This window comes from Melospiza melodia, chromosome Z (genome assembly GCF_035770615.1).
Source record: "Melospiza melodia melodia isolate bMelMel2 chromosome Z, bMelMel2.pri, whole genome shotgun sequence".
NCBI classification, from domain to species: Eukaryota; Metazoa; Chordata; class Aves; order Passeriformes; family Passerellidae; genus Melospiza; species Melospiza melodia.
The window spans coordinates 22,097,206-22,111,033 of NC_086226.1; positions in this window are offsets into that span (position 1 = coordinate 22,097,206).

A 13,828-nucleotide genomic window follows, 5' to 3' on the forward strand; every position below is an offset into this window, starting at 1 on the left:
TCTTCACCGTTCCAAAACTGCCGCTCTCTCCACTATGTCTTGCAAGGAGAAACAATGCCAGCACAGAAAACATCTCCGATAATGTTCTAGAAGTTGCAAGGAGGTCGGCAAAGTGTTTTGAAATGTTCTAGAAGTTGCACGGAGGTCGGCAAAGTGTTTTGCAAGAATCTAAAAGAAAGCTATCCAAAACACCTTCCACCTGAATATGAATGTGATTGGAAAAGGCAAGAAAGTGGTAAGGTACTGTTTACTCTCTTTTTGCAAGCTGCGCACACAATCCCAGTTTTGTGCAGCCTCCTTCTTCACCTTTCTGAAGCTGCTGCTCTCTCCGGCTCCTGGAGGAGAAGAAGCGGTTTCTTCGCGCAAAGATGATTGTGCCGTCACAGTGCTCTCTGGAGCGGGGCTTCTGCCAAAAGACGCCCAAGGGCGGCGCTTAGCTCGGGGGAAGGCCGTACCTGTTTTTAGCGTCTATTGTCGTCTACATCTTAACAAAGAGATTTTCCAATATGTCTGACAAGGAGAAAATGTGCCAGCACAGAAATCATCTCCCATCGTGTTCTAGAAGTTGCATGGAGGTCTGCAGAGTGTTTTGCAAGAAGAAAAGTAAAGCTGTCCAAAACTGCTTCCAATCGAATGTTCATGGGAATGGTAAATGCAGGAGAGTGGTAAGGTACTGTTTTGTTGCTGTTGTCAAGCTGCGCATGCAATCCCAGTGTTGTGCAACTTCCTTCTTCACGTTTCCGAAGCAGCCGCTCTCTCCCCCTCCCGGAGGAGAGGAAGCGGTGTCTTCGCACAAAGACGATTGTGATGCTCACAGTGCTCCCTGGAGCCCAGCTTATGCCGAAAGACGCCTGGGAGCAGCGCTCAGCTCTGGAGAATGCCGTACCTTCTTCTTTAGCGACTCTTGTCGTCTATATCTTAGCAAAAAGCATTTAAAAAATGTCTGGCAAGGAGAAACTGTGCCAGAACAGAACACCTCTACCATCGTGTTCTAGAAGTTGCACGGAGGTCTGCAGAGTGTTTTGCAAGAAGAAAAGGAAAGAGTTCCAAAGCAGCTTCCAATCGAATGTTCATGAAATTTGAAAAAGCAGGAGAGAGGTAAGGTAATGTTTTGTACCAGTTGCCAAGCTTCGCACACAATTCCAGTGTTGTGCACATTCCCTTTTCACCTTTTCGAAGCTGCCGCTCTATCCGGCTCCCAGAGGAGAAGAAGCGGCTTCTTCGCACAAAGAAGATTTTGCTGGCACAGTGCTCTCTGGAGCGCGGCTTCTACCGAAACATGCCTGGGAGCGGAGCTTAGCTCGCGTGTATACCGTAACTTCTTCTTTAGTGTCTCTTGTCGTCTACATCTTAGCAAAAATCTTTTCCAATATGTCTGACAAGGAGAAACTGTGCCCAGACAGAAAACATCTCCCATCGTGTTGTAGATTTTGCACGGAAGTTTGCTGAGGGTTTTGCAAGAAGAAAAGAAAAGCTGTCCAAAAAAGCTTCCAATTGAATGTTCATGGGAATGGAAAAGGCAGGAGAGTGTTAAGGTACTGTTTTGTACCAGTTGGCAATCTGCGCACAAAATCCCAGTGTTTGGCAGCCTCCTTCTTCACCATTCTGAAGTTGCTGCTCTCTCCGCCTCCAGGAGCAGAAGAAGCGGCTTCTTCACGCAAGGACGATTGTGCCGCTCCCAGTGATCTCCGGCGAACGGATTCTGCCGAACGATGCCCCGGAGCGGCACGTAGCTCGGGGGCATGCCGTCCCTTCGTCTTTAGCGTCTCTTGTCGTCTATATCTTAGCGTAAAATTTTTCCACTAGGTCTGGCAAGGAGAAACTGTGCCAGGAGAGGAAACATCTCCCATCGTGTTCTAGAAGTTGCACGGAGCTCTGAAGATTGTTTTGCTTGAAGAAAAGGAAAGTTGTCCGAAACAGCTTCCAATCGAATGTTCATGTGAATGGAAAAGGTAGGAGAAGGGTAAGGTACTGTTTTCTCTCATTTGGCAAGCTGCGCACACAATCCCAGTGTTGTGCACCTTCCTTCTTCACCTTTCGGAAGCTGCCGCTGTCTGCAGCTCCCGGAGGAGAAGAAGAGGCTTCTTCGTGCAAAGACGATTGTGCTGCTCACAGTGCTCTCTGGCAAACGGCTTCTGCCAAAAGAGGCCCGGGAGCGGCGCTAAGCTCGGGGGAATGCGGTACCTTTGTCTTTAGCGTCTCTTTTCGTCTACACGTTGGCAAAAAGTTTTTCTACTATGACTGGCAAGGAGAAAAATGCCAGTAGTGGAAACATCTCCCATCGTGTTGTACAAGTTGCACAGATGTCTACAGAGTGTTTTGAAAGGAGAAAAGGAAAGTTGTCCAAAAAAGATTCCAATCGAATATTCATGTGAATGGAAAAGAGAGGAGTGCGGTAAGGTACAATTCTATACCACTTGGCAGGCTGCTCGCACAATCCCATTGTTGTGCAGCCTCCTTCTACACCTTTCAGAAGCTGCTGATCTCTCTGGCTCCCAGAGATGAAGATGCGGCTTCTTCACGAAAAGACGTTTGTGCCGATCACAGCGCTCTCCGGAGCACGTCTTCCGCCAAAAGATGCCCAGGAGCGGCGCTTAGCTCGGGGGAACTCGATTCCTCTGTCTTCAGCGTTTCTTATCACCTACGTCCTGGCAAAAAGCTTTTCCACTATGTCTGGCAAGGAGAAACTGTGTCAGTAGAGGAAACATCTCCCATCGTGTTTAGAAGTTGAATGGAGATCTACAGAGTGTTTTGAAAGGAGAAAAGGAAAGTTGTCCAAAACCGCTTCCAATCGAATGTTCATGTGAATGGAAAAGGCAGGAGAGTGGTAAGGTATTGTGTTGTACCATTTGGCAAGCTGCGCACACAATCCCAGTGTTGTGCAGCCTCCTACTACACCTTTCCGAAGCTGCTGCTCTCTCTGGCTCCCAGAAATGAAGAAGCGACTTCTTCGTGCAAAGATAATTGTGCCGATCACCGCGCTCTCCGGAGCACGGCCTCTGCCAAAAGATGCCCGGGAGAGGCGCTTAGCTCAGGGCAACTTCGTTCCTCTGTCTTTAGCGTCTCTTGACATCTACATCTTAGCAAAAAGCTTTTCCACTATGTCTGACAAGGAAAAATGTGCCAGCACAGAAAACATCTCCCACCGTGTTCTAGAAGTTGCATGGATGTCTACAGAATATTTTGCAATGAGAAAGGGAAAGTTGTCCAAAACAACTTCTAATCGAATGTTCATGTGTATGGGAAAGGCAGGAGAGTGGTCAAGTAATGTTTTGTACCAGTTGGCAAACTGCGCACAGAATTTCAGTGTCGTGGACCTTCCTTTTTAACCTTCCCGGAGCTGCCGCTCTATCTGCCTCCGTTAGGAAAAGAAGAGGCTTCTTCGCGCAAAGACGATTGTGCCGCTCACAGTGCTCTCTGGAGCGCAGCTTGGGCCGACAGACGCCCAGAAGCGGCACTTAGCTCGGGGCAATGCTTTACCTTCTTCTTTAGCGTCTCCTGTCATCTACATCTTGGCAAAAAGCTTTTCCACTATGTCTGGGAAGGAAAAACTGTGCCAGCACAGAAAACATCTCCCATCGTGTTCTAGAAGTTGCACGGAGGTCTACAGAGTGTTTTGCAAGAAGAAAAGTAAAGTTGTCCATACCAGCTTCCAATTGAATGTTCATGTGAATGGAAAAGGCAGGAGAGTGGTTAAATACTGTTTTGTACCAGTTGGCAACCTGCGCACACAATCCCAGGGTTGTGCAGCCTCCTTCTACACCTTTCCGAAGCTGCAGCTCTTCAGGGCTCCCGGAGCCGAGGAAGTGACTTCTTCACGCAAAGATGATTGCGCTGATCACAGCCCTATCCAGAGCACGGCCTCTGCCAAAAGATGCCCGGTAGAGGCGCTTAGCTCGGGATAACTTGATTCCTCTGTCTTCAGGGTCTCTTGTCGTCTACATCTTAGCAAAATCTTTTCCACTATGTCTGGCAAGGAGAAACTGTGTCAGCAGAGGAAACATCTCCCATCGTGTTCTAGAAGTTGCATGGATGTCTGCAGAGTGTTTTGCAAGAAGAAAAGGAAAGTTGTCAAAAACCGCTTCCAATCGAATGTTCATGTGAATGGATAAGGCAGGAGAGAGGTAGAGGAACTGTTTTCCGTCAGTTGGCAAGCTGTGCACATAATCCCAGGTTTGTGCAGCCTGCTTCTACAGCTTTCCAAAGCTGCTGCTCTCTCTGGCTCCCGGAGATGAAGAAGCCACTTCTTCACACAAAGACGATTGTGCTGATCACAGCGCTCTCCAGAGCACGGCTTCTGCCAAAAGATGGCCGGGAGCAGCGCTTATCTCGGGGGAAATCCGTTCCTCTGTCTTCAGCGTCTCTTGTCGTTTACATCTTAGCAAAAAGCTTTTCCACTATGTCTGGAAAGGAGAAACTGTGCCAGCACAGAAAAAATCTCCCATCGAGTTCTAGAAGATGGACGGAGGACTGCAGACCGTTTTGCAAGAAGAAAAGGAATCTTGTCCAAAACAGCTTCCAATCGAATATTCATGTGCATGGAAAAGGCAGGAGAGTGGTAAGGTACTGTTTTGTACCAGTTGGCAAGCTGCGCACACAATCCCAGTGTTGTGCACCTTCCTTCTTCACCTTTCCGGAGCTGCCGCTCTCTCCGGCCCCCAGGGGTGAAGAAGCAGCTTCTTCATGCAAAGACAATTGTGCCGCTTACAATGCTCTCCAGACCGCGGCTTCTGCTGAAAGACACGCGGGAGCGGCGCTTAGCTCGGGGAATGCCGTACCATCGTCTTTTGCATCTCTTGTTTTCTACATCTTAACAAAAGGCTTTTCCAATATGTCTGGCAAGGAGAAACTGTCAGCAGAGGAAACATCTCCCATCGTGTTTAGAAGTTGCACAGAGGTCTGCAGAGTGTTTTGCAAGAAGAAAAGGAAAGTTGTCAAAAAGAGCTTCCAATCGACTATTCATTTGAATGGAAAAGGCAGGAGAAGGGTAAGGTACTGTTTTGTACCAGCTGGCAAGCTGCACACACAATCCCAGTTTTGTGCAGCTTCCTTCTTCATATTTCCGGAGCTGCCGCTCTCTCCGGCTCCCGGAGGAGAAGTAGCGACTTCCTCGCGCAAAGACGATTGTGATGCTCACAGTGCTCTCCGGAGCACGGCTTCTGCCTAAAGAGGTCCGAGATCGGCGCTTAGCTCGGGAACATACCGTAACTTTGTCTTTAGTGTCTCTTGTCATCTACGTCTTATCAAAAAGCTTCTCCAATATGTCTGGCAAGGAGAAACTGTGTCAGCAGAGGAAACATCTCCCATCGTGTTCTAGAAGTTGCACGGAGGTCTGCAGAGTGTTTTGCAAGAAGAAAAGTAAAGTTGTCCAAAACAGCTTCCAATCGAATGTTCATGTGAATGGAAAAGGCAGGAGAGTGGTAAGGTACTGTTTTAAACCAGTATGCAAGCTGGGCACAAAATCCCAGTGTTGTGCAGCCTCCTTGTACACCTTTCCGAAGCTGCTGCTCTTCAGGGCTCCCGGAGCCGAGGAAGCAGCTTCTTCGCGCAAAGACGATTGTGCCGCTCACAGCGCTCTCAGGAGCACGGCTTCTGCCGAAAGACACCCGGGAGAGTCGCTTAGCTCGGGGGAATGTCGTAAATTCGTTCTTAGCATCTCTTGTCGCCTAGATCTTAGCGAAAAGCTTTTCCACTATGTCTGGCAAGGAGAAACTTTGCCAGCAGAGGCACCATCTCCCATCGTGTTCCTAAAGTTGCACGGACGTCTGCAGAGTATTTTGCAAGAAGAAAAGGAAAGTTGTACAAAACAGCTTCCAATCAAATGTTCATGTGAAAGGAAAACACAGGCAAGTGCTAAGGTACTGTTTTCTCTCATTTGGCAAGCTCTGCACACAATCCCAGTGTTGAGCAGCCTCCTTCTACATCTTTCCAAAGCTGCTGCTCTCTCCAGCTCCCACAGGAAAAGAAGCGGCTTCTTCGCGCAAAGTTGATTGTGCCGGTCACAGTGCTCTCCGGAGGGCGGCTTCTGCCTAAAGATGCCCGGGAGCGGCCCTTAGCTAGGCAGAAAGCAGTAACTTCTTCTTTTGCGTCTCTTGTCATCTACATCTTAGCAAAAAGCTTTTCCACTATGTCTGGAGGAGAGAAAATGTGCCAGCACAGAAAACATCTCCCATCGTGTTCTAGACGTTGCACGGAGGTCTGCAGAGGGTTTTGCAAAAAGAAAAGGAAAGTTGAACAAAACAGCTTCCAATCAAATGTTCATGTGATTTGAAAAGGCATGGGAGCGGTAAGGTACTGTTTTGTACTAGTTGGCAAGCTGCGCACAGAATCCCAGTGTTGTGCAGCCTCCTACTACACCTTTCCGAAGCTGCTGCACTCTCCAGCTCCCAGAGGAGAAGAAGCGGCTTCTCCACGCAAAGTTGATTGTGCCACTCACAGTGCTCTCCGGAGCACGGCTTCTGCAGAAAGACACCCGTGAGCGGCACTTAGCTCGAAGGAAGGCCGTACTTTCATTTTTAATGTCTCCTGTTGTCTACATCTTAGCAAAAACCTTTTCCACTATGTCAGGCAAGGAGAAACAGTGTCAGCAGAGGAAACATCTATCATCGTGTTTTAGAAGTTGCATGGACGTCTGCAGAGTCCATGTTTTGCAAGAGGAAAAGTAAAGTTGTCCAAAACAGCTTCTAATCGAATGTTCATGTGAATGGAAAAGACAGGAGAATGGTTAAGTACTGTTTTGTACCAGTTGTCAAGCTGTGCACAAAGTCCCAGTGTTGTGCACCTTCCTTCTTTCCCTTTCCGAAGCTGCTTCTCTCTCCAGCTCCTGGAGGAGAAGAAGCAGCTTCTTCGCACAAAGATGATTGTGCCTCTCACAGTGCTCTCCGAAGCACGATTTCTGCTGGAAGACACCCAGGAGCGGCACTTAGCTCGGGGGAATGCCGTACCTTCTTCTTTAGCGTGTCTGGTCCTCTACATCTTAGCAAAAAGCTTTTCCAATATGTCTGGAAAAGAGAAACTGTGCCAGCACAGAAAAAATCTCCCATCATGTTCTAGAAGTTGCACGGAGGTCTGCAGACTGTTTTGCAAGAAGAAAAGGAAAGTTGTCCAAAACAGCTTCCAATCGAATGTTCATGTGATTTGAAAACGCAGGAGAGTGGTAAGGTATTGTGTTGTACCAGTTGGCAAGCTGTGTACACAATCCCAGTGTTGTACAGCCTTCTTCTACACCTTTCCGAAGCTGCTGCTCTCTCCAGCTCCCGGAGGAGAAGAAGCAGCTTCTTCGCGTAAAGACGATTGTGCCTCTCACAGTGCTCTCCGAAGCACGGCTTCTGCCGAAAGACACCCGGGAGCGGCGCTTAGCTCGGGGGAATGCCGTACCTTCTTCTTTAGCGTCTCTTGTCGTCTACATCTTAGCAAAAAGCTTTTCCACTATATCAGGCAAGGAGAAACTGTGTCAGCAGAGAAAACATCTATCATCGTGTTCTAGAAGTTGCATGGAGGTCTGCAGAGTGTTTTGCAAAAAGAAAATGAAAGTTGTCCAAAACAGCTTCCAATCAAATGTTCATGTGAATGGAAATGGCAGGAGAGTGATTAGGTACCGTTTTATCTCAGTTGGCAAGCTGCGCACACAATCCCAATGTTTTGCATCTTCATTTTACACCTTTCTGAAGCTGCGGCTCTCTCCGGATTCCGGAGGCAAAGAAGCGGCTTCTTTGCGTAAAGACGATTGTGCTGTTCACACTGCTCACCGGAGCGCGGTTTCTGCCAGAAGACGCCCGAGAGCAGCACTTAGCTCGGGGGATTGCCGTACCTTTACCGTTAGCGTCTCTTGTCATCTACATCTTAGAAAAAAGCCTTTCCACTATGTCTGGCAAGGAAAAACTGTGCCATCACAGAAAACATCTCCCATAGTGTTCTAGAAATTGCGCAGATGGCTGCGGAGTGTTTTGCAAAGACAAAAGGAAAGTAGTCCAAAACTGCTTCCAATCAATGTTCATGTGAAAGGAAAACGCAGGAAAGTGCTAAGGTACTATTTTCTCTCATTTGGCAAGCTCTGCACACAATCCCAGTGTTGTGCAGCCTCCTTCTGCACCTTTCCGAAGCTGCTGCTCTCTCCAGCTCCCGCAGGAGAAGAAGCGGCTTCTCCGCGCAAAGAGGATTGTGCCAGTCACAGTGCCCTCCGCAGCACGGCTTCTGCCGAAAGATGCCCGGGAGCGGCGCTTCACTCAAGGGAATGCCGTACCTTTGTCATTAGTCTCTCTTGTCGTCCAGATTTTTGCAAAAAGCTTTTCCAGTATTTCTGGCAACGAGAAACTGTGCCAGCACAGAAAACATCTCCCATCATGTTCTAGAAGTTGCACGGAGGTCTGCAGAGGGTTTTGCAAGAAGAAAAGGAAAGTTGTCCAAAACAGCTTCCAATCAAATGTTCATGTGAATGGAAGAGGCATGAGAGTGGTAAAGTACTGTTTTGTACCAGTTGGCAAACTGCGCACAAAATCCCAATGTTGTGTAGCCTCCTTCTATACCTTTCCTAATCTGCTGCTCTCTCCGGCTCCTGGAGGAGAAGAAGAGGCTTCTTCGCGCATAGATGATTGTGCCAGTCACAGTGTTCTCCGGAGCACGGCTTCTGTCTAATGACGCCCAGGAGCGGCGCCTAGCTCAGGGGAAGGCCGTAACTTTGTCTTTAGCGTCTCTTGTCGTCTACATCTTAGCAAAAATCTTCTCCAATATGTCTGGCAAGGAGAAACTGTACCAGCACAGAAAACATCTCCCATCGTGTTCTAGAAGTTGCATGGATGTCTGAAGAGTGTTTTGCAAAAAGAAAAGGAAAGTTGTCCAAAACAGCTTCCAATCGAATATTCATGTGAATGGAAATGGCAGGAGAGTGGTAAGGTACTGTTTTGTACCACTTTGCAAACTGCGCACACAATCCCAGTGTTGCGCTCCTTCGTTCTTCACTTTTCCGAAGCTGCCGCTCTCTCCGGCTCCCAGGGGTGAAGAAGCAGCTTCTTCGTGCAAAGACGATGGTGCCATTCACAGTGCTCTCCAGAGCACGGCTTCTGCCGAAAGACGCCTGGGAGCGGCGCTTAGCTCGGGGGAATGCTGTACTTTCTTCTTTATCATCTCTTGTCGTCTATATCTTAGAAAAAACTTTTCCACAATGTCTGGTAAGGAGAAACTCTGCCAGAACAGGAAACATCTCCATCGTGTTCTAGAATTTGCACGGAGGTCTACAGAGTGTTTTGCAAGAAGAAAAGGAAAGTTGTCCAAAACAGCTTCCAATCGAATATTCATATGAAAGGAAAAGGAAGGAGATTGCTAAGGTACTGTTTTCTCTGAGTTTGCAAGCTGCGCACACCATGGCAGTGTTGGTACTGTTGGTACCGGTCAACAGCTGACTGAATGTGAGCCTGCAGGGTGCCTTGGTGTGGCCAGCACTGTGCCCTGGTGGCCTAGAAGGCCAACGGTATCCTGGTCTGTATCAGGTATAGTGTGGCCAGCAGGAGCAGGGAGTTCATTCCTCCCCTGTACTCAGTACTGATGAGGCAGTACCTTGAGTGCTGCGTCCAGTTCTGGGCCCCTCCATTTAGGAGGGATGTTGAGACACTCGAGCACATCCAGAGGAGGGCAACAAGGCTGGAACACAAGCCCCATGAGGAGCAGCTGAGGGAGCTGGGATTGTTTTGCCTGGAGAAAAGAGACTCAGAGGTGACATTATCACTCTCTACAAATTTCTGAAAGGTGGCTGTAGTCAGGTCTCTTTCACCAGGCAGCAATTGACAGAACTAGAGGATACAGTCTCAAGCTGTCCCAAGGGAAATATAGCTTGGATATTAGGAAAAAGTTTTTCATGCAAAGAGTGATAAAGTTCTGGAATGGTCCGCCTGGGAAGATGGTGGAGTCACTATCCCTGGATGTATTTAGAAAAAGGCTGGATATGGTACTCGATGCCATGGTTTAGTTGAGTTGTTAGGGCATGGGTAGGACTTTATGATCTTGAAGGTCTCTTCCAGCCTAGTCTTTCTGTGAATTCTGTGTGAATTCCTACGGCATGTCACTGTCCTAGATTAGTACTTCAGATATTAAATCTTTTCTATTTGATTGAGGCTTTTCTCTAGCTATACCCATTAAAAAATTACAACTTGAACTCAGAAAAACATGATGGAACAGAGGGAAGCACAACTTTACATGTTTCTTTGATTTAGGAGTAGGTTCGTTGGTCCTGAGGTGGGTTGACCCCATACAAACACCAGATACCAACCAAGTTGCTCTGTCACTCTCCTCCTTAACTGAACATAGTGGGAAGATGTAATGAAAGGCTTATGGGTCAGGATAAGGACAGGGAGACACTTGTCATGGACAAAAGAGACTCAACTTTGGGAAACTAGTTTTAATTTATTACAAATTGAATCAGATGAGGATAGTGAGAAAATAAAACCAAATCTTAAAAACAACTTCCTCTGACCCCTTCCTTCTTCCCAGGCTTGACTTTACTGCCAGTTTTCACTAACTCCTCCCCTCAGTTGTGCATGGTCATGGAAATGGGAACTGCAGTCAGTTTATCTCATCTTTTCTCTGACACTCCTGTTTCATCATACTCTTCCCTTGCTCTAGTATGGGGCCCCTCCCACAGACTAAATTCCTCATAAATTGTTCCATCATGGGCTGCCCACAAGCTCTCAGCCTTTTTTTTCAGAAATCCTCCACAGGCTCCACTGAGAGTTCATCCATGGGTTGCAGGTGCAAAGCTGCCTCACCATGGTCTTCACCACAGTCTGTAGTGCAATCTCAACTCCTGCACCTGGAGCACCTTCTCCTCCTCCTTCTCCACTGACTTTGGTGCCTGCAGGGTTGCTTCTCTCTCATATTCTCACTCCTCCTCTTCTGTTTCACAGCAATATTTCTTCCTTCTTAAATTTGTTTTAGTTTTGCTGCCACTGTTGTTGATGAGCTCAGCCTTGGCCAGTGTCAGGTCCCTCTTGGAGCTGGCTGGCAGTGGCTCCAAGAGACACAGAAGATGTTTCTTGTATCTTTTCACAGTAGACACCCCTGTAGTCCCCTCACAACCAAAACCTTGCCTCTCAAGACCAACAGAATTCCCCCTCATACAACACAACTCTGCCCAGACAACACAGTTTTCTCTCAAAAATTATATTCGGGTATAGCTACTTTTTTTTTTCTCACATAGCCAGTATAGTAATGGCAAACTAGGATTATAAATTCTTTCATTTACCAAGTGAAGACAAGCACTGTTCCCCTTTCTATTAGCCTCCAAAAATGAAAAAAAGAAAAAGCAAATCAGAAAATATCTGAAGTCCAATTGTGATTTATGCTAAAATCACCTAACGTTAGCAGAATTCAATGCATGCAACTGGAGTTAAATTTAACTAAACCAAATGTAAATATAGAGAACTTGATCAAAATACTGAAGAAGTAAGGGTGGAAAGATATAAACTTCTGTGTCATTAAATCTCAAAAAAAAAAAAGGTAGCATTTGGGCAAATATTCACTATTTTACTATGCAAGAATATTTTGCTTGGGAATCTTCATATAGATACTGAAAAGAAGGTTTCCATGACCAAGAAAGAAAATATGCTTTGCCAGATACTATGGCATAAAATCAATTTCTTCATAGTTGTTTATCTCATATCTCATCATCTTCAGATGATAGACCTGCTGCTACCAGTCAGCATTTTCCCTTTTTTTCCCCTTCTCATTATCTAGTTTTAGTTTATCTAGACTGGAAATTGAATGATGCCTTCATAGTTTCATGCAGAATAGAAATTAACTTAGAAATTGAACTTTTTGAATGGAGTATCTGTCCTCTTTTCTTGAAACATCTAATTTCAACTTCTTATGTTCATTAAGAAATAGAACGATACAGTTGTCGGACGATATCCTTTACCTGACCCAGAGATGGGGCAACTGAAAGGTGTTTTAAAAACTTTTACTTCATTTTCAATCTCATGAGAAGAGTGAGACAATACAGATGTTATAATTCATGCCATCACAATCAGAAGCCAGGTATTTCCTAATTCCAATACACTATAAGCATTTCTTGGCCTATCAGCTTTTTTGCCGCACCATGCTGTAGATGCCTTAAAGACAATCATCTAAAACTACCTCTTGTGGGTCCTACTACAATGCATTTTCATAGTTCTATTTCTTCAAAGTATCTAGTCTTATTTGCAAGGCCATCCTTTGAAACATTTTTTCTAGCTCCATTTCTCTCTCAACAATATCTGTCCTATTCTGTGGCATTTCTGAGTCAGCATTTCTCATATCAAAGTTTGCATACAGGTGCATACTGTATGGGCCTGCTGTCAGAATTTTCTACAAATCCATTTCCCACATACAGTGGGAAATACAAATAATAGAATCAAATAAGCACTCTGTAAGCAAGATAAAGTGAGGCATGTGAGTTCACCCTTTTGGTGCTCTTTAGAATATATTTGAAAATACTGTGAGAGATCAAAAAATTGCTTTTCATCATTCCTAGATATTTTGCACCAAGGCATGCTACTACTAACCTATCATAAAATAACCACTGCCACTAAAAAAAAGGACTGGTGGTTGTTTTATTCCAGCTCTTATAAAAGTTGCTCCTACTCCAAACAGTTTTGAAATTGCTTTTTTATCTCTTCTGTTCTCAATCACTGCTAACACTTCTGTTAATTTTAATAAGCTATTGATATTTTATGACTTGGAGAAATCAGACGGCTAAAGCCAAATGATCAGTGCAATAAAGAAAGGGTGTAACTGAAGAAAATAACTTGAAAATCAATTAATGGCTATTTTATTTTACTATTCTATTTTATCTATGGGGACCATGGGTATTTACAAATATCATGAAAATGCTGAATGTAGAAGAACCATTTAAGTTTTTCCTAACAACTTTGTGACTTGCAATTTTAAAAGTATTGTTCTGATGAAATTTCTTCAGTATTTGTGCATTTTCCAATAAGACAGTCTACTTCTAAGATCCCGTGCAGATCTCTGCATGAGGTTAAATTTTCTAAGTTGCAACATACCAATGAGTTCAGGATAAAAATCTTGACAATGATTCTTCAATTTCTCGTACCAGATAGGAGAAATTTGTTATTAAAAAATCATATTCTTTCATGAATATGTATTTCCTATAAGTATGATGAGCAGCTAGAAATTTATTTCAACAATCCTTTGGGATGTCTGGACAAGTCATCAATTATATGTTTTTTTAAAGTCACAATTCTTGATTCATTTAAAAAAGAATGTGAAACAATTTGTAGCCTTTAAATAAAGCTGCGCAGCTGTTTTATTGTTAACCACGGTTGCTAAAATGAATGGCAATTTTCACTTTTACCAAAGGAAAAAAACCTAAAAAAACAAAAAAAGCACACAAGATCAAATTACATATTCTCACCATGCAGATCCATATAAACAGATTCTGCAGTTATTCAGTTTCAGCCGAAATGAAAACTCATGGCCAAGTTTCATCACACAAGAAGATAAATATATATAATCTACAAGTACATGTACGGTACTCTACATTTTCAGAATTTGGCGTTTTTCTGCACTCTGGTGTTATATGTAGTCAAAGGCACTTCTGGCCAGGGAAGAGTATCCTGCAATGACTGTACCAATAATGTTGTGGATGGAGTGTAAATGAGCCTTGCTTGGTCTTATCCTATGCAAGCTGTTACAGCTTCAGAGCTCAGTCCCCAAGGGGACTGGGTGCTAGAAGCCAGCTCGCTCTCAGACCAAGGCCGCGGGACAGCCCTAGCAAGCAGGGAATATTCAGCTCTTAGTCATTAGGCAGCTCTTATGATTTCAAGCTCTTTTGCTTGCT